This window comes from Magnolia sinica, chromosome 8, assembly GCF_029962835.1.
Source record: "Magnolia sinica isolate HGM2019 chromosome 8, MsV1, whole genome shotgun sequence".
Lineage (NCBI taxonomy): Eukaryota > Viridiplantae > Streptophyta > Magnoliopsida > Magnoliales > Magnoliaceae > Magnolia > Magnolia sinica.
In genome coordinates this window covers 33,690,712-33,712,567 of record NC_080580.1, presented here as the reverse complement: position 1 = coordinate 33,712,567, position 21,856 = coordinate 33,690,712, and the positions used below count along the sequence as shown (strand labels likewise).

Genomic DNA, 21,856 nt, shown 5'->3' with positions numbered 1-21,856 from the left:
AACTAGAATTAAATATAGTTCATCACATGCATCCATGCCGTTGGATCAACCCCATCATGCCACAAGCTTCACCTCTTAGCCCTAGCTAAGAGGTTTAGCCTATCATGATTAGGTTATCCTCAAATTAAAAAGATAAAAATAAATAAAAATAGATAATACAAACTAAGAAGAAGAAAACTCTCTGTCCTGGAATTTTACTTCACGTCACGTCCAGCCTCCTTCCCAGCCACACCCCTCCTCACGTTCTCTCTCCCTCTATTTTATAGCTGCCAAGGGCAGTAGAGAGGTCAGTTTGCAAGCTTCCTTTCCGCAGCTGGAGTCGGTGCGGAAATCTTACACAGTTGCAACGTCCGCCGCATGTATCGCAGGAAAAACAACGCAACAGATCGCGTCTGAAGAGAATTTTCAGCTCCAAGTGCAGGATCTGAGCCATTCGGGCTGCATGGCTCTGGTCAGTCCGACTTTGGGACGATTTTGGATGGTTCGAATCGTCGGACCGATCCTCTCTGTGGATGCAAAACGGCCCGCAGCGTTTGGGTCTCGGACACGCTGTAAACAGGGCCTGCGCGTTTCATGCGCCGATGATAGGTGAAGCCCATACTCAGAATTTCTAGCGAAATCCACACCGTCCATCAGTTTCTCCTCGAAAATCCAGTCAAATATGGTCGGTTTTGAAATTTCGTTGATGCGACCCACCTGCTTGATCTTGCAAGGAGGATTCTGCCATCTAGCACATTTACAACCTCTCTTTGGCATTCTTCAGACCGAGAACTACCATATCTTGATCAGGACCTTCGTATGATTCGAATGGACGGCTCGGATTGAGCTAATGGGTCCACATGGTGGCCCACTAAGATCACCCGCAACTCCCTATTGCGAACAGAGAAACGGAGATTTCCATTTTTAGAAATAAGGTCAGTTAAAACCGACTTTGACCCCTTTGGTTGGTCCGGTGCACAGCGGGTGTACACAGAACTCGCTGTGTACACCCGTCACATGAAGTGGGGTATACCTTGATGTTTGTGGGAAATCGGATCCGCTCGTCCCTTTTCTTATCTCATTTAATGGATAGAGCCCAAGTTTGAAGCATATCTGAATATCAGGTGGGCCTCAGATCAATAATTCATGGGCTGATCTGACCATTGGACCACTTCCATAAGGATCCAACTACTGAAATTTGACGTGTACGGTTTATTTAGGGTCTTCAGGCCATATATGAAGTTTTGAGTCGATCAGATGGTGGGAACATTGTGACCTTGCATTCTGGACATTTTTCAGGCCTGTTTGAAGTGAGTGGCTGGAATTTCTTTGATCTTTAGTGTGTAAATCCTTAATCTTAGTCCCATGGAGCCCCGTCCAATGCCTTGGTGATGCCAGAGCGTCACATCCATACCTTTAGCATCCTTTTCAATCCATGCTCATCAATTCTCCTTGCATCACAAACACGATTAAAATAGCCCATTAAAACAGTATCATGTTCGTAATTCAGGTAATAAATGGGATCTAATATGCAATATTTGACCCTCAACACAACCCCCAACCAGTATTTTGCTAGTCCTGAGCAAAGTATGTGAAAAATAAATTGAGAATTACAGGACAATTTCTATAAACTCGAGTGATTTTTGAAAACAATCCAGAACTAGAAGTCTAAGATTCATGATTGTTGGCATTACTTTCTCCTGAAATCAAGCTCACGGTAAACTTCATAATCAAGTTCAAATATTAATCCATTAATTAGAACAATTCTAAATATTTAGTTCCATGAATGTATAGTGTAATCTCGGCTTAACATTATTATAATTCACTTCTCTATTTCAGGATATCATTGGTAACCAACAAGAGAATTCATGACAACCAAAACCAAATCCTGCCTCATAGTTTGTCTTTTCATTCTTCCAGCTTTTGATTCTTCTATTCAAAGTAACACTAAGGAAGGGAATCAAGTCCTTACCTATAGGGAGCAGACCTATGGTAGAGACCAGTCGCTCAATAATTTTTGAATGTCAATCTTGGGGAATCAAACCTTCCCCCGTAGGGAGCAAACCTATGGTGAAGACCATTCGCTAAATCCTTTCAATTTCTCAGGTTGGTTCCTTTCAATCTTAGTGATCACCAAATTAATCCTTCAATATCGAGTGGAACCTTAATGTGTCAGCGAGATGTGATATGTAAAATTATGATTCAATCAATGTTTAAAACTTCTAATCATGGATTAATAGTTCTAACTTAACTGTGAATCTAACAAATAGTTAGATCCAAGAGTCATAAATTCCAACATCACTTATCTTGTAATTCTAAATCCAAGATGGCCGTCAGAATCGCTTCGAATTCATACGAAATTCTAAAAAAAAATTAAAATTTTCACAATTTCTACTCAAGACTAAGAAAACACTGATTAGGAAACCTAATCTCCCACCCCCAACCTAAAATCTACATTGTCCTCAATGTAAAAGAAATAAGCATTTAATGCACATGGGACAACGAAAATATAAGAGGAGTGATGGAAAGATAGTACCTGGACGAAATAATCAAGAGGCTTTCCAAAGATATCTACGTAAGAGTGGGTCATCACAAGAGAGAAACCAACAGAAGTAAAAATAAAAATAAAATAAAATAAAATAAAATCCTACCTGCACCACTTTCGCAAGTGCTCTCAATTACATTTAGCGTATGCAACAAGCCTTTAAACCCCTAGGTTGCCCCTAGTGGATGAGTTGTAGTCTCGTGAGGGTTTGCAGCAATGTTACCCACAAACATTGAACTAACTAACTAGGAAAATGAAAAAGCTGGGTTGGCTCCCAGGAGCGCTAAGTTTACCGTCTATCCTAAGACAGAATAAAGGAAACTACCCTAGTCCTATGAAAACAGGAAACCTACCTATACCTCCATCAGACTAGGAGATCAATCCTTGTAAACAGGATCAGTTAGAGGTATGGACATGTCCTCTAAATCAAATTTCTCGACAAATGGCTTTAAGCGATGTCCATTTACTTTAAACTCCTTGCCATTGTCAGGATCTCTTATCTCAACGGCCCCATGAGGATACGCAGTGACCACAATGTAAGGGCTAGTCCAACGACATCGAAACTTACCTGGAAAGAGATGTAATCGAGAATTATACAAAAGGACTTTTTGACCAGGTGTGAATGATTTCCGTAGAATACGTTGGTCATGAAATGCCTTCATTCTGTCTTTGTAAATTCTCGAGTTCTCGTACGCATCGTTCCAGATTTCTTCAAGTTCATTTAATTGAAGTTTACGTAGCGAGCCAGCGTTGTCCAGATTGAAATTCAGATTTTTGATCGCCCAGTACGCTTTATGTTCCAACTCCACAGGCAAGTGACAAGCTTTCCCATAGACAAGTCTAAAGGGAGACGTTCCAATAGGGGTTTTAAAAGCAGTACGGTATGCCCATAAGGCATCGGTCAATCGGATTGACCAATCCTTACGATCAGGGTTAACCGTTTTCTCTAGGATATGTTTGATCTCCCTATTGGAAATCTCAGCTTGTCCACTTGTCTGTGGATGGTATGGGGTGCTCACCTTATGAGAGATATCGTATTTCTTCATTAAGCTCTCGAATGATCTATTACAAAAGTGTGAGCCCCCATCACTAATGATGGCTCGAGGCGTCCCGAACCGCGAAAGGATGTTCTCTTTTAAGAATTTAATGACCGTGCGATGGTCATTATTTCGGCACGGAATTGCTTCGACCCATTTAGTGACATAATCTACGGCGAGCAAAATATACAAATTTCCAAATGATTGGGGGAATGGTCCCATGAAATCGATGCCCCAACAGTCAAATGCTTCTATGATAAGGATGGGATTCAAAGGCATCATATTTCGACGGGACAATGCTCCCAATTTTTGACAACGCTCACAAGCCTTGCAAAACTCATGAGTGTCCCTGAACATAGTGGGCCAATAAAAGCCACACTGTAAAATCTTGGTCGTGGTCTTTTTAGCAGAAAAGTGACCACCACAGGCCTGTGAATGACAGAAGGAGATGACACTCTGATACTCGTCATCTGGCACACATCTCCTTAGAATTTGATCTGGGCAATATTTGAATAAATATGGATCGTCCCAGAAAAAGTTGCACACCTTGGAAAAGAATTTCTTCTTATCTTGTGCAGTCCAATGCGTCGGTATGGAACCTGTGGCAAGATAATTGGCAATATCAGCGAACCAAGGTGAATAGGAGATTCTGAACAGCTGTTCATCAGGGAACATGTCATTGATATGGGTCGCCTCAGGGGAATCAGAGGTATTAAGGTGAGAAAGGTGGTCGGCCACTACGTTCTCTACTCCCTTTTTATCTTTAATCTCCAAATCAAACTCTTGGAGTAGAAGGATCCATCGTATCAGGCGGGGCTTAGAATCATTCTTAGAAAGAAAATACTTAAGTGTTGCATGATCTATGTACATAATGATCTTGGATCCGATCAAGTAGGACCTAAATTTATCCAAAGCAAACACTACGGCTAGGAGTTCCTTTTCCGTAGTCGAGTAGTTCACTTGGGCAAAATTTAAAGTTCTACTTGCGTAATAAATGACGTAGGGCTTCTTATCTTTTCTCTGGCCTAGAACCGCTCCAAGAGTATAATCAGAAGCGTCGCACATGAGCTCAAAAGGAAGGCTCCAATCGGGTGGTTGCATGATAGGTGCAGTGGTTAACATGCCCTTAAGCTTTGTGAAAGCTTCCTGGCATTGCTCAGTCCACTCGTATGGTGCGTCCTTTTGTAGAAGATTACATAAGGGACGAGAGAGGAGACTAAAGTCCTTTATGAATTGTCTATAAAACCCTGCATGTCCTAAGAAGGATCGCACATCTCTGATGTTCTTGGGTGGAGGTAGGTTAGAGATAAGATCAATTTTTGCCTTATCCACCTCGATTCCTTTGGATGAGATAATATGTCCAAGGACAATTTCCTTATGAACCATGAAATGGCACTTCTCCCAATTAAGTACCACACATTTAAGACTCTCTAAGCACTCGCTGAAAGATGAACCGAAAACAGAGAAATCATCCATGAAGACCTCTAGATATTTCCCCACCATGTCAGAAAAGATACTCATCATACATCGCTGAAAGGTGGCAGGGGCATTACATAATCCGAATGACATCCTTCTGTAGGCAAAGGTGCCGTAGGGACATGTAAATGTAGTCTTTTCCTGGTCCTCAGGGGCGATTTCAATCTGATTGTAGCCCGAATACCCATCAAGAAAACAGTAATAGGAATGACCAGCTAGCCTTTCCAAGATTTGATCAATGAAGGGCAAAGGAAAGTGGTCCTTCCTCGTGACGGTATTCAGCTTCCTGTAGTCAATGCACATTCTCTAACTAGTAGTAACTCTAGTTGGCACGAGTTCATTATTAGCATTGGCTACGATGGTGATCCCGGACTTCTTAGGAACCACCTGAGTTGGACTCACCCATTGACTATCGGATATGGGGTATATGATACCCACATCTAATAGTTTAAGAACCTCGGCCTTAACCACTTCCCTCATGTTTGGATTTAGTCTACGTTGTGATTGCCGAGTGGTCTTAGCATTATCCTCAAGATAAATGCGGTGAGTACAAATCGAGGGGTTGATTCCCTTGAGGTCCGCTATCGTCCATCCAAGGGCTCCCTTATGCTCAATGAGAGTAGATATGAGCATACTCTCCTGTTCTTTCTCCAGGTGGGCAGAGATCACCACCGAGTATGTCTCATCTTGACCTAAATAGACATATTTCAAATCAGAGGGCAAAGGTTTTAGGTCAAGCTTCGGTGGCTTGAGGTTAGACGGTAGAGGCACTACATCAGTTTGGGGCAACTCTTCAAATTGTGGCCTCCACCGGTTAACTTCAAGTACCGGTGCAGTATCAAGCAAGGCACACATCTCCCTAATCATGTCATCATCAAAATCATGGGAGTGGGCCAGGCACATCTCTAGAGGGTCAGAGGATAAGGTCAGAGGTGTCGTATCTTCCACTAAAGAGTCAATCATGTTAATGTCATGGAAATCGTCATCATCCTCTAAGTTTCTGCCGTTATTGAAAAAGATGTTTGACTCCAATGTCATATTCCCAAAGGACATAGTCATGACACCATTCCTGCAATTGATAATTACGTTTGAAGTGGCAAGGAATGGGCGACCAAGAATGACGGGAATCTGAGTGCTCATGTTATTGATGGGTTCGGTGTCCAGGATGATAAAATCTATAGGGTAGTAAAATCTATCAACTTGGACCAACACATCCTCAATTATCCCTCTTGGTACACGAACAGAGCGATCAGTAAGTTGTAGTGTGGTTAGGGTGGGTTTTAATTCACCCAAACCTAACTGTTTGTATACCGAGTAGGGAATCAGATTAACGCTCGCTCCTAAGTCAAGAAGTGCATGATCAATTTGATGGTCCCCGATTACACATGATATGGTTGGGCTACCGGGATCTTTGAATTTCTGTGGCACGTCTTGCTTTAGGATGGCACTCACTTTCTCGGTCAAGAAGATCTTCTTTTGAATACTCTGCCGTCGTTTGGTCGTGCATAAGTCTTTCAGGAATTTGGCATATGAAGGTATCTGTTTTACGACATCAAGTAGAGGAATATTGACTTTCACTTGTTTCAACACCTCTAGGATATCCTGAGAGTTAGAGAGAGGTTTTGGTGCGACCAACCGTTGAGGAAATGGAGCAACTGACTTTTCTAGAAGTTTCGGTTCTAATTTTTGTGGGGCCTCGCTAGATCCATTATTGTTATCCTCTTCTGGTTCTTGAGGCTTTTCGGGCTTAACCAAAAGGGTTTTATCAATGATCTTCCCACTTCTAAGAGTGGTGATAGATTTAGCGTGCCCCATTTGATTTGAAGAGCTGGGATCACTTATCTTGTATTGCAGTTTAGGATTGGGGAGCAGTTGTGCAGGAAGCATCTCCTTTTCTATAACCGTCATACGTGAATCCAACTTTTGCATAAAGTCTCGCATTGCATGGGTCAGCTCTTGCATGGAATTTTGAACCGGTTCTTCTTGACGTTTCCCCTGATTTGGATTTTGATTGAAGAAACTTTGAGGGGTAGCAGTTTGTCCATTTCTCCAACTAAAGTTTGGATGATTTTTCCAACCAGGATTGTATGTATTAGAGGTTGGTCCATTGAAAAGTCTTTGATAATTATTTACGGCATTGGATTGTTCATTCAACACTTCTCGAAAAGCGGGTATTGTAGGACAATTTTCAGTTGTATGAATGTTACAATCACAGATGCCACAAACACTTTCATTAACCATATCCTTCTTTCCTTCCATGGCCTCAACTTTCCTTATGAGCGTAGTCACTTTACACTTGAGATTATCCTCTTCTTTTAAGAGATAAAATCCACCTTTCTCCTTTAATTGAGTTGGCTAGACGTGGTGTTTGACTTTGGGTAATAGTCCCATGATTGTATTTTTTTAGCAAGACTATCGAGGTAATCCCATACCTCATCCACATTTTTATTAATGATTCTCCATTACACATTGTCTCGACCATTTGGCGCATAGAAGATGTCAATCCATCATAGAAAAAATTTGTAATGCGCCACGTTTCAAAGCCGTGTTGTGGGCATGAACTGACCAAATCCTTGAACCTTTCCCAACATTGGTAAAATGTTTCATCCTCCTTTTGGGTGTAGTTCATGATTGCTTTTCTAAGGGTAATCGTTTTATGATGTGGAAAGAATTTCTTTATAAATTCCCTTTGCGTATCATTCCATGTGCCAATGGATCTAGGACGCAGTTAATGTAACCACGTCTTAACTTTCTCTTTTAAGGAAAAAGGAAAGAGTCTCAGCCTGACTGTGTCCTCAGACACATTTTGAAAATATAAAGTGGCTCTGATCTCATCAAACTCTTTCAAATGTAGATATGGTTCTTCAGATTCAAGCCCATGGAACTTAGGAAGGAGTTGGATAACCCCTGTCTTAATGTCCATATGTCTTGTGTTTTCAGGAAAAATCATGCATGAGGGCGTACTCACCCCCGCTGGTAGTAAATAATCTCGTAAAGTACGTGGCGGGGGTGCTTGATACACCTCATTCTCATCCTGAATGTCCTCCACCCTAGGTTGGGGTAGAAGAGGTTAGTTTTCAGTCATCACTTCAATTAACTCAGGGGATTTCGAGTGGTGTCTAGTCCTGCGATGGATAGTCAACCCCTCAACCAATCCTCCTTCAGTTAAGAGACGTCGAGTGTTGTCACGGGCCCACTTGGGCATGAAACACTCGCAACCCTCAATCAAATTCGAAACCTAATCCTAAGAAAGAAAAAGAAAATCTAGAAAGAAAGAGAGAGTTGGAAAGAAGTTACCAAATTGAAAGCCCTAAGTAACAACACCTGCAAAAGAAAACAAAACAAGTCAGTTTCTAAAAGAAGAAATTCCTAAAAGAAAGTGGAAATTTCTAAAATAAATTAGGAAAGTCCTAAACTAGAAAGTAAGTTACTAAAAGATATCTGAAAAATTGAAAGTAGAGAAAGAACTTACCGAATTAGAAATTTCTATCTTAAAGGCCTACAAAATAGGAAAGTTAGTTTCTAAACAAAAATTCTATAAGTAGAAAATTATGAAACAAAATTAAATTCTAAAAGAGTTAGAATTAGAAAGTTACTAAAAAATAAAAATAGAAAGTTAATTTCTAAAAAGGGAAATAACTAACCTAGTTTCTAAAAACAAAAGAGGAAAGTTTCTAAAAATAAACTATTTCCTACAAATTGGAAAATACTAGAATTAGAAAATTTCTAAAACTTAAACCCTAATTTTAAAAGTAGAAAAATTGAGAAATTAGGAAGGAATTACCAATTTAGAAACTTATGTCAGGATCCTACAAACAGGAAAACAAGTTAGTTCTAGAGATCAAATAAAAATCTAAGACTAAAGTTAGTCAAATTCTAATCTCCGATAAGCCCTATTTCTTCTCCATGGTGAGGCTGAGCACTGTTCACACCCCAAGTATAGGGTTGTGATGTAGTAATAAACTCAGTAAGACCGAGGTCGAATCCCAAGGGATTGAAACCTATACGTTATCTGAAACTAGGTAGAATTAGAACTAGACTCCAACGGAATTTAAATTGATTATAATTTGAGGAGTAATGGTGAAATATTAATGTAAAACTTAAGAAATTTAGAGGTAGGAAACTAGGGATTCAGAGGATCCACTTGTAGAGATCAGGGAGATTTACGGCCAATTCATGAACTCAACTGGACTTCGAGTCCCATCTTCATCCAGTTGGAAGATATACCTGAAAATCAATTATGAACTTCATTTAATATAGTTTTCAAGTGATCAGACAGGTGTAAATTAGAACAGATTCCATCACAGAACCATGCCCATGAGACAAAGCAAACAATAGAATTAAACTAATTCACAACGAATCTGGGTGATGTATGAATGTCAGGAAGAGTTCCGTCATCCCACCATGTCCAGGGGCGATGGTGAACAACAGGGCATCCTAGCTTCATAATCACAAGAAAGGAAAAGGAAATACTCAAGCCATTGCAGATCTACTGTAATGTAAGTCACAATAAACCATTAAAAACTAAAGCATTCTTTTATCTAACTAGAATTAAATATAGTTCATCACATGCATCCACTCCGTAGGATCAACCCCATCACGCCACAAGCTTCACCTCTTAGCCCTAGCTAAGAGGTTTAGCCTACCATGATTAGGCTATCCTCAAATTAAAAAGATAAAAATAAATAAAAATAGACAATACAAACTAAGAAGAAGAAAACTCTCTATCCTGGAATTTTACTTCACGTCACGTCCAGCCTCCTTCCCAGCCACCCCCCTCCTCACGTTCTCTCTCCCTCTGTTGTATAGCTGCCAAGGGCAGTAAAGAGGTCAGTCTGCAAGCTTCCTTTCCACAGCTGGAGTCGGTGTGGAAATCTTACACAGTTGCAACGTCCGCCGCATCTATCGCAGGAAAAATAACGCAACAGATTACGTCTGAAGAGAATTTTCAGCTCCAAGTGTAGGATCTGAGCCATTCGGGCTGCATGGCTCTGGTCAGTCCGACTTTGGGACGATTTTAGATGTTCCGGATCGTCAGACCGATCCTCTCTGTGGATGCAAAACGGCCCGCAGCGTTCGGGTCTCGGACGCGCTGTAAACAAGGCCTGCGCGTTTCGTGCGCTGTTGATAGGTGAAGCCCATACTCAGAATTTCCAGCAAAATCCACACCGTCCATCAGTTTCTCCTTGAAAATCCGGTCAGATATGGTCGGTTTTAAAATTTCGTTGACGCGACCCACCTGCTTGATCTTGCGATGAGGATTCTGTCAACTAGCACATTTGTAACCTCTCTTTGGCATTCTTCAGACCAAGAACTACCATATCTTGATCAGGACCTTCATATGATTCGAATGGACGGCTCGGATTGAGCTAATGGGTCCATATGGTGGCCCACTGAGATCACCTGCAACTCCCTGTTGCGAACAGAGAAACGGCGATTTTTAGTTTTAGAAATAAGGTCGGTCAAAACCGACTTTGACCCCTTTGGTTAGTCCCGTGCCGTCACGTGAAGTGGGGTCTACCTTGATGTTTGTGGGAAATCGGATCCGCTCGTCCCTTTTCTCATCTCATTTAATGGATAGAGCCCAAGTTTGAAGCATATCTGAATATTAGGTGGGCCTCAGATTAGTAATTCATGGGCTGATCTGACCATTAGACCACTTCCATAGGGATCCAACTACTGAAATTTGACGTGTACGATTTATTTAGGGTCTTCAGGCCATATATGAAGTTTTAAGTTGATCAGATGGTGGGAACATTGTGACCTTGCATTCTGGACGTTTTTCAAGCCTGTTTGAAGTGAGTGGCTGGAATTTCTCTAATCTCTAGTGTGCAAATCCTCAATCTTGGTCCCATGGAGCCCCATCCAATGCCTTGGTGATGCCAGAGCATCACATCCATACCTTTAGCATCCTTTTCAATCCATGCTCATCAATTCTCCTTGCATCACAAACACGATTAAAATAGCCCATTAAAACAGTATCATGTTCATAATTCAGGTAATAACTGGGGTTTAATATACAATATTTGAGCCTTAACAGATACACAAAAATATACATGGGTTTCCAGATTGGATGAACTAATAAAATGCATAAATCACTAGTGATCCCACACCCAGGTGGGTCAATGAGAGGATAATTGTTATGTATAACATAGATCCAACATATTCATCAAGTAACACAAGAAATATAGATAGATGAAATCTTTATGATTAGATTCTTTATTGGAAGATCTAATCCAATGGCTGGTTTGGGAACAAGTCATTTTAGCCGTTTATAGGTTTCCAACCATACAGAGTCTTGGATCCATCTGGACCACACATAGAAATTCAAGATTTGCCCTTACAGAGGTATTTATCAGTCCAGAATTTTCTAATTCTTATCATGAAAGAATCTGACCATAGGGACCATGCATATGATTATTAGCTATCTCAAGTAAGTTAAGAGCAAATATCAAATACTTCTGACCGTTGGAATCACGAATATGGCTCAAACAAGAATGGTCATAACAAGATCTCAAAATATATCTATTGTATAAGGCCAAGATCTTAGCCATTCTGAACTCTGATTGAGGCTTATTATATACCATTGGAAAGCTTATTCGATTTTCTATGAATCTAATGAAACATATATTTTTAATTCATTCATTAAAAGAGTTAACAATTGGTCCATTTTAGGTAAATCGGAATCCTGCATGTGCTGCTGGACAGCAGCTAAGTAAACTTGATGTTACAGATGATTGGACTATTGGATGATACAAAATTTAGCCTAGAGTTAGATCATATTGTGGTTCATATCATTCCCAAGTTTCAACTCCAATCTTAGAATGATTGATTTTATATGATTTTTAGAACTTTCTATCCAGAAACAAAAAAAAAAAGATTACATATGAAGGGTGTGGATATGATGCTCATCATGGTGGACCATACTGACATGGGCTACTTTGCTGACCACCATAGATATAAATACATGCACACAAGAACTCCACACTAGTGGAGCCCATACATATCAAGAAAATAAAAAGAGGAAGAAAGAGGAGGATGAGGAAGATAGAGGGGGGTGTAGACTCACCTCAATGGATGGATAGTTGGATGATGATGTGTGGTCCACTCCCTCTTGATCAATGGTGAGCCACACCTTGGCCCCACCCTCTCTCACTCTCTCTAAGAATCTCAGAATTTTTCTAAATATAGGAAAAGAATAAGTGCAAGAGAGCTCCTACTCTTATATAGGGAATTGGGTTTGAGGTAGCAAGATGATGTGGCAAGTTTATGGGATCTTATTGGTGCTAAAAGTGAGGTAGAATGTGATGTATGGTATGGGTAGTGGATGATGCTAAGCATGCATTGGCCAAGGTGGAAGAGATGTAGGCATGCATTAGCTAATGGATGGATAATGGTTATGGGTTGTAGGTGATGCATAATGGATGATGAAGTGGAGTGTTGTAATTGGTTGTTTGAAGTGATATGGCACAAATCAAGACATGCATTGGATGCATGTATAGGATAAGGTGGACATGAGCCATGATTAGTTTCTAAGGTATGGGGAGAGAGCTAATGATGGGTTTTGGGAGAGAATCCAATTTTGTCTTATAGTGCTTGTCTTATATGTGCTAGCTCATATTTTTGTCATGTAACAATTGTCCTATTTGTTAGTAATTTCCATGTTCTAAAATTGGGCTTTAGTCCCACGTGGGCTCAAGTCCAATGGGCCTAGCATGATAAAGGTTGCTTGAGCTACGGGATACATAATTTGGGCCTTACATTCGATGGGTTATATCTGACTAACGGAGCATCAAATTAATGCACGGTTTTCACCATTGTGACTGCAACAACGACGCGGTCCACACGATAGAGGTCTCAAGATCATCCAGAACAAATAACTTTGATGAGTTTTCTAAGTGTACTAGGGTGTAGTGTATGATCCATCAACGGTGCGAGTTGGGACACGTGTGCATACGAGCAGTGTTGCAAAAGACCAGAATCCCACATAGCTAGTCACTCTTACTATTGCTTCCTTGATGGATATTCGTCCTATAATCAGATAGAGATAGCCCTTGAAGATCAAGAGAAGACAATATCATATGCCCCTTTGGTACCTTTACTTACCAAAGGATGCCATTCAGACTGTGTAATGCCCCTGCCATTTTTCAATGATGCATGTTAAGCATATTTCCTGACATGGTGGGGCAATATTTAGAGGTCTTCATTGATGACTTCTTTATTTTTGGTCAATCCTTCAGCGAGTGTCTGAAAAATCTTAGAAATGTATTGAAGTGATATGAAGAAAAAAATTTAGTTTTGGATTGGGAGAAATGTCATTTCATAGTTCCCAAGGAAATAGTGCTTAGACATATAATTTTGTCCAAGGGAATTGAGGTAGACAAGGCTAAAATTGATCTTATATCTAACCTACCTCCACCCAAGAGCATACGTGACGTGCAATCCTTCTTAGGACATGCCGGATTTTGAAGACGATTCATAAAGGACTTTAGTCATCTCTCTCATCCTTTATACAATTTACTTCAAAAGGATGTACCATATGAGTGGACTGAGTAATGCCAAGAAGCTTTTACTAAGCTCAAGGCTATGTTGATAACCGCACTTATCATACAGCCATCTAATTGGAGCATCCCTTTCGAGATTATGTGTGATGCATCTGACTATGCTATTGGGGTGGTGTTAAGCCAGAGAAAAGAAAAGAAGACCTATGTGATTCACTATACAAGTATAACTCTAAATTCTGCATAAATGAACTACTCTACTACAGAGAAGGAACTCTTAACCGTAATGTTCGCTTTGGACAAATTTAGGTCCTACTTGATCGGATCCAAAATCATTATTTACACTGATCATGCGATGTTGAAGTACCTTCTTTCTAAGAATGATGTTAAGCCCCGCTTGATAAGACGGATCCTTTTACTCCAAGAGTTCGACATAGAAATACAAAACAAAAAGGGAGTAGAGAACGTAGTGGCTGACCATCTCTCTCAACTTGATCTCCCTATTTCCTTTGAGACAACACCAATAAATGACATGTTCCCTGACAAACAATTTTTTAAACTCTCCTAATTACCTTGGTTTGCTGACATATCAAATTATCTTACCACAAGATTCACGCAAACATATTGGACTACGTAAAATAAGAGAAAATTCTTCACCGAGGTACGTAAGTTTTTCTGGGATGATCCTTATTTGTTTAAATATTACCCACACCAAATTCTAAGGAGATATGTGCCAGATAATAAACATCAGGGTGTTATCTCCTTTTGTCACTCTCAGGCTATGGTGGTCACTTTTTCGCTAAAAAAACCACAGCCAAAATTCTGCAGCGCAGCTTTTATTGGCCCATAATGTTCAAAGTTACTCATGAGTTTTGTAAATCTTATGAGCATTGTTAGAAATTGGGAGGATAGTCCTGTCGAAATATGGTGCAATTAAACCCAGTTCCTTTATCATTGAAGCATTTGATTGCTGGGGCATCGATTTCATGGGGCCATTCCCCTAATCCTTTTGGAATATTTATATCTTGTTAGTAGTAGACTATGTCACTAAGTGGGTTGAAGTGATCTCATGCCAGAATAATGACCATTGAACAGTCATTCGATTCTTGAAAGAAAATATCATGTCCCAGTTCAGAACGCCTCGGGCCATCATTAGTGATGGCGGTTCATGCTTCTTTGATAGGCTATTCGAAAACTTAATGAAGAAATATAGTACCGCTCATAAAGTGAGCACTCCATACCACCTGTAACAAGAGGGCAAGCTGAGATTTCTAATAGGGAAATGAAACAAATTCTGAAAAAAATGGTTAACCCTGACCGTAAAGATTAGTTAATCTGTTTAATTGATGCTTTATGGGCTTACCGTATAACTTTTAAGACCCCTATTGGAATGTCCCCCTTTAGACTTTTCTATGGAAAGCCTGCAACTTGCCTATTGAGTTGGAACATAGAGCCTACCGGGCTATCAAAAATCTGAATTTTAACTTGGACAACGCAAGCTTGCTGTGCAAACTCCAATTAAATGAACTCGAGGAAATCTGAAACAATGCATACGAGAACTCATTAATTTACAAGGACAGGATGAAAGTGTTCCATGACCGGAACATCCTTCGGAAATCATTCGTAACCAGTCAAAAAGTCCTTCTATACAATTCTCAGTTACATCTTTTTCTAGGTAAGCTTCAATCTCATTAGACCGACCCTTTCACTGTTACTACTGTTTGTCCTCATGGGGCTGTCGAGATAAAGAATTTGACAAATGGCAATGTTTTCAAAGCGAATGGATATCGTCTAAAGCCATTTGTTGAAAAGTTTGATTCAGAGGATATGTTCATACCTCTCATTGATCCTGTAGATCAAGATTAACCTCCTAGTCTGATGGAGGTATAGTTAGGTTTATTACTTTCATAGGATTTAGGATTAGGATAGTTTATTTTTCAATAAGTTTAGTCTTCATACTAACCCATCTACATGTTGAGAACTTTGGAAAAGCTTCAATTCTCCTTCTTCAGGTACTACCTTTCCGTCACTTCTCCTTTCTTTTTATTGTCTCATGTGCATTGCATGCTTATATCTTTTACATTGAGGACAATGTAGATTTTAGGTTAGTGGGTGTGGATTAGGTAAACTAATTAGTATTTTCTTAGTATTTGAGCAAAATTTTTGAAAATTTTTAATTTTTCAAATTAAAAACCTATTTGGAAAATAAAATTTTGAGTAATTTAGAATGCTTTGAGTATAATGATAAGATAGAGATTGAATTTTGAATTGTTGGAGTTTAATCAACTGAGTAAACTATCACTTAAATTCTCTCATCTAATTGACTGAGAGGAAGTTTGAATATCATGTTGATCTAAATCACAAGACACATTCAATTTATTTTGTATGAATAATGCTAAAATTTCTGATCGTTAGTATATGAATCATTCATAGATGTTGAGAATTAAGTCAGGAGAATTTTACCACCTTAAAAGGATGAAAAGAACCAGTTAAAAAACAGAGAGATCGATAAAAAGGTCATATATGATGAAAAGATTGAAAAAGAATGAAAAGAATAAAAAGTCTGAAAGGAACGAAGATGAAAAGACTGAAAAGAATGAATAAATAAAAGTTACCATTGATATAAAATCAAAAAGTGGAAAAAGAATGAAAAGGAGATGAGTTTGGAATCAGTACTTGATTATTCAATCAATCTTGAGATGATGAGCATGGCTAACATTAAGAAATGATAGTACTTTTATAAGTAAGTTGGAATTCACTAATTGTAAAAACTTGATATATGAACTTATGCTCCTAATTATTTGATAAAGAACCTATTTAATTGATTACTCATGTGATTCAACTCTAGGTTTTCAAATTTGCACTCTTGCTTTTTTGGATCCTACTTATTTATACTTGATTGCACAAAAGATTGTTTTCTAAAAGTAATTTGAACATTGAGAATTGAGAATTCTTTCACGCAGGTTTTGCTAGGGACCAGCAAAATGCTGGTCGAGGGGTGTGTTAAGTGTCAAATATTGCATATTTCTCCCTATTTATATCTTGGTTTTACGAACATGATAATGCTTAATGGGTATATTTTATACATGTTTGTATTGCAATGTGAGTTTAAGAGCTTGGATTGAAAAGAATGTTAAAAGCATGGATTTGATACTCAAGAATCACCAAAGCAAAGGATGGATCTCAGGAGACCAAGATTGAAGATTTCAAGATCCCAAGATTCAAAGAAACAAAGTGGAGAAGGAAGGAAGCCGAAAGTGTTTAGTATAGAAATTCACAGAATCTATGTCACACCCCAAACTCGAAAACCGAGCTCATAGAATTCCTGATTGCCGAATCTGGCGCTGACAGCCTCCGTAGTACCCCATTCTCGGCTCCTAGCGCCCATACGCCAGATTTCGATCCTAGGATCTTATAAGGAGGATTTTTAGTATGATTTTTTTTGTAAAGAAACATAACCACAAGAGTACCCAATTCACAAGAACAACATCATCACCACATATCCACTAATATAAGCATTAGATTACAGTACTGAAAGGGAAATACATAAATAACAAAATCTCCAAAGTGATCTGCCACAAGCTCTTACCTCAATGTTGCTGCGACCTAATGTCACCTGCACGCAACGGTCATGCATAAGCTTACTAAGAAGCTCAGAGGGTGGTGCGTGTGTGCGCAATATATGTGCCAAGCATACAAATATCAGAGTAAACAGAAATACTGGCAAGTCCATGAATACTGCCAACCATAACAAGGCTATGTGATGCAAGACATAGTATGCTAAATGTCATATGCTAAAGATGTAATGCAATGCGCAAATCCTAACAAGTCCACGAATACCATCAGCCTTATCTAGGTCATGCAATATAGTAAGCCAAATGTCATATGCAGAGGTGCAATGCAATATACAATGCAAAAGAAATGACAAAGCTGGAGTGTGTAGTCGGGAAGATAATACGTGGTATCACAAGCTGTGGGGTTCATCATAAGGAACTTATATCCAAACTGGCCCATACCTGATTTGAATAGCTGGACACAATGTGGTAAACTCCTGATCTCAGGTTAGTCGCGTATCCGACCGAAATCATGGCTATTGTGAAGGTACACATAATGATTTAGTTACGCACCACCAGCCTGAGTGGATAGTGAATGAATAAATAAATGAGTCAAATGTTGAGTACGCAACTCCTACTCAGTAAGTCCACATATCAGTACCGTACATCTCTAGGATATCACCGAGGTCTACTACACTCCACATTGGTTGCCGCCTCCCTAGCCGCACAACCCAGTGAGTGGAAAAGACTTCATTACCCGCCTAGCCAGTAGTCTGCCAATACCTACCTGACTTGTCGATAACGGACCCATTTATGAGTTGGTCAAACTCAACCTAGCTTACAACCAACTCACTCAGACGGATAAGGCCACACCCCCTTCCAACCGACCACGACATAGTGGGAGACGCCGCCTACTGATATTTGACACTCAAGCACTCATGTATCCACTCGATCTAGAAATTGGATCATCCCTGGTACCAAGGGGTTTAGGGACTTTCACCCAAGGACATCGAATGTGAGGCTCGTATCCTAGACCGTACCATACCTTAGGCTTCCGTGGTCCTCCCAGTCAAATTTCGATGACCCGCAATCTGTTATCAGCATTTGCACGTGATCCTGAGTCATGTCTCGTATATCAGAGTCGGCTCGACCCGATACTTGTACCCTTGTGACCGTGCCGTCGCCGTGGTTCCGATGCCGCGTCTCACACACCGAGGCGATACCCAGGCCAGGAGATGTGAGCTCGCATTTAGATTGAGAAAACTTCGCGCTTTGTAAAACTTAAGAGAAACATGTCAAATCAATCACATCATTAATCAAAGTACAACACCTATCCCCAAGTACAACCACCCTCCCCAAAGTTAACTCTCTCTCTCTCTTACAACCAAGTACACCCATCCATCACTCACCAACCCTCTCTCTCATCACTTCTCTCCCATCACCTCTCTCTCTCTCATTCTCTCTCTCCATTTCAAGCAACCCCATGTGAGTCCAACGTCTAAGCTCCATGAGGGAGAGCTAGATGTAGCCCATCTTCTTACCATCCAATCCCACCCTCCAAGCTTCATCTCAATCGTTAAAATGCATTCCATGAAGCTCTAGAATACATCGGTGGAAGGAAAAGTCCATGATTAAAGGTGGGTGATTTTATTATTTAATTTTGTGATTTGAGGGCCCACATGGTGGGACCCATTTTGATGTATGATTGTATCAAGAGGGACCCATAGTGGCGGGGTCCCTCCGCTACTCCGATCTCTCTTTCTCTCTCTATCCTTTGGTGATGGAATGTGGCCCACCTATGAAGTATGTATCATATCCATGTCATCCATGCTAGGACCCACTGTGCTATATGTGTTATATCCTTGCTGCCCAGCAGTGTGGTACCATACACGTGGGACTGACCATGTGAAAGCCGATTAGCTGGAGTCTTTACATCAGATATATTGCTATTGTATTGATGTTACCAAGTTCTGTAGGTCTGACTGAGGTATGTGTTATTCAACACCGTCCATCCATTTTGCTTGAAGCGGGACCCCACCTAGATGTATGTTATATCTCCACCGTCCACCCTACTTCCTAGCTCATTTTAGGCGTTGAGCTGAAAAATGAAGCTAATTCAAAACTCTGGTAGGCCGCACCATCTAAAACATTATTTTAATAGTGAAAATTAGTAGGGCCCGTAGTGATGTTTCTATGCGTCAAAACTATTCAATATTGGACTTGTTAGACCCGTCATGAGCCTTGAGACCCATCTGGCGGAGTAGATCCTCCTGATGTGGGCCCCACCTATGAAATTTCTTTTTAAAAAAAGAAAATTAAGTGACATTGTTGCTGCCAGCGTCCAGAGGACGTTGCAGCAACCAGTGTCCTTGCTGCTTCAAATAGGCAGGGACCGTAGGCCCCATCACAAGCACCACCATGATGTATGTGGAGCATCAACACCGTACATTTGATGGGTCCCCTTTAATCAGTGGGTCACCCCAAAAATCAGCCATACATGGGTCTCAGGTGGTCCACACCACTTAAAGCAGCAGGGGGTTGAACATCTACCATTGAAACCCCTTTTGGGTCACAGAAGTTTTGGATCGATATGAAATTTGTTTTTCCTCTTTATGTAGGTCTTTATGACCTTATGAACAGATGGGATGGAAAATAAATGTTATGATGGGTCCCACGTGGGACCCACTTACCGTGGAAACGGATTGGCTAGGCTACCACGCACCAGCTATATAGCTGATCGACGTCAGCAAGTTCTGTGGATCTGATATGAGGTATTTGTTATATCCTAACCGTCCATTCACTAGACGTGGCCCCACCATGGCAGTGTGTGGGACCCACCTTGATTTAATGTATTGTATTCACACCGTCCAATCCATGGACGGTGGATGCAGTTGGCTAGAGTACCTCACACCAGCTAGATAGCTGAGGTATTAACGCTAGCAAGTGTTGTGGGGCCCTCTTTGATGTATGTGTTTTATACACCCTGTCTATTTGTCTGGGACATGGGGCCCACCTATGCATGTCACATATATGGGGTGGGATCCACCTTGATGCATGTATCGTATATTCTCACCGTCTACTTGATCGAGACAGTGGGACCCCCCATAATATATGTGTTTTATTCCAAGCCATCCACCCATTCTTTTTTACATGGCCCACCATGATTTGGACGTTGGGTCCTATCATGATGCATGTGTTCATCCATGCTGTCCACCATCCAGATATGGATGGTGGGATCCATGCAATGTATAGGTTATATCCAAACCATTCAGATCATGGGGCCTACCTTGATATATATGTGGCCCTTGTTTGAGGCCCAATTTGATGTACTTATGGCCCATTTGACGAGGCCCATTGTGATGGACTTATGGCCCATGTGCGGGGCCCACCTGTTGTGTATTTGAAGCCCATGTGATGAGGCTCGTCGCGATGTATTTAGGGCCCGTATGAGCGGCCCATTGTGATATATTTCCGGGCCATGCGTTGAGGACATTGTGATATATTTTCGACTCGTATGATGAGGCCCATTGTGATGTATTTTCGACCCATTTGGTAAGGCCCATTATGATGTACTGAGGCCCATGGGTCGTGGCCCATTGAGATGTATATTCGGCCCATATGTCGTGGCCCATTGTGATGTATTCTGGCCCATTGGTAAGGCCCAATGAGATGTATTTCCGACCCATTGGTAAGGTCCAATGAGATGTATTTTCGGCCCATATGGCGTGACCATTGTGATGCTTTTGTAGCACATTTAATGAGGCCCATTATGATGTGCATTAGGCCCATGGGTTGTGGCCCGTGTGATGTATCTGAGGCCCATGTGCAGGGCCCACCTGTTGTGTGTATGAGGCCCTAAGATGTGGCCCCTTAGTGATGTATATATGATCCATAAGCGAGGCCCATAGTGATGTGTATTAGGCCCTTATGTGAGGCCATGAGCCCACTACATGTTTGGCCTTATAAAGGCCATTCCTTGGGAGTAATGTTGGTTAAATGTCCATATTGATGGGCAATGATGGTTAAATGTCCACATCGTGACCTTCTCTTAGACCTTGTTAGGCCCATTCTCATCGAGACCGATTCTGATTATTAGACCGATTCCGATTATCGATGCCGATTACCAATACCGGTTATCCCGATTATGAGTATGTGATAGCATATCATCATAATACATGCTCATACGCATCATTTGCATGTTCGTTATGAGATGTAGTTGACCATTGCATATGTCATTGGGCAGGTTATTTATGGGACTCCCTAAGAGACGGAGTTGCCCCACATCAGCACATAGTATGCACAAGATTGGTGCATGATTAGACTGTGTGATTCATGCATCTGACATTTTGTGATATGACCACCCTAGTGACATCAAGGTAGTGGCCTCCATAGGCATGTCATGGAAAGCTAGATGGGATACCGAAAATGTTTGGCTCTAGCATCAGGCCACCATAGATGGCCCTGGGTGAAAATCTCTAAACCCTCTTGGTACCAAAGGACACCCCAACGTCTACACCGAGTGGATATATGAGCGTTTGAGTGCTAAATACCAGTAGGCCACGTTTCCTACTGTGTCATGGTCAATTGGGAGGTGTGGCCTTACTCACCTAAGGGAGTAGGTAATGTTAGGCTGAGTCTGACCAGCTTGACGAATGGGTCCGCTATCGACGAGCCAGACCGGATATTGGCACGCAGATAGTGAGGTCTCTTCCACTTACCCATTTATGAGCTCGGATAGGGGCAGTAGCTGGTGTGGAGTGTAAT

The 21,856-nt window shown here is 40.8% G+C and overlaps 1 non-coding gene across 1 annotated transcript; it reads left to right on the top strand.

Moving 5' to 3' along the window:
* Positions 1 to 7,577: 7,577 nt before the first annotated feature.
* LOC131254578 (small nucleolar RNA R71) lies at positions 7,578 to 7,684 on the top strand. The gene has a single exon (XR_009175697.1). It is a non-coding gene; the product is annotated as a small nucleolar RNA R71 (small nucleolar RNA).
* The last annotated feature ends 14,172 nt before the right edge of the window (positions 7,685 to 21,856 follow it).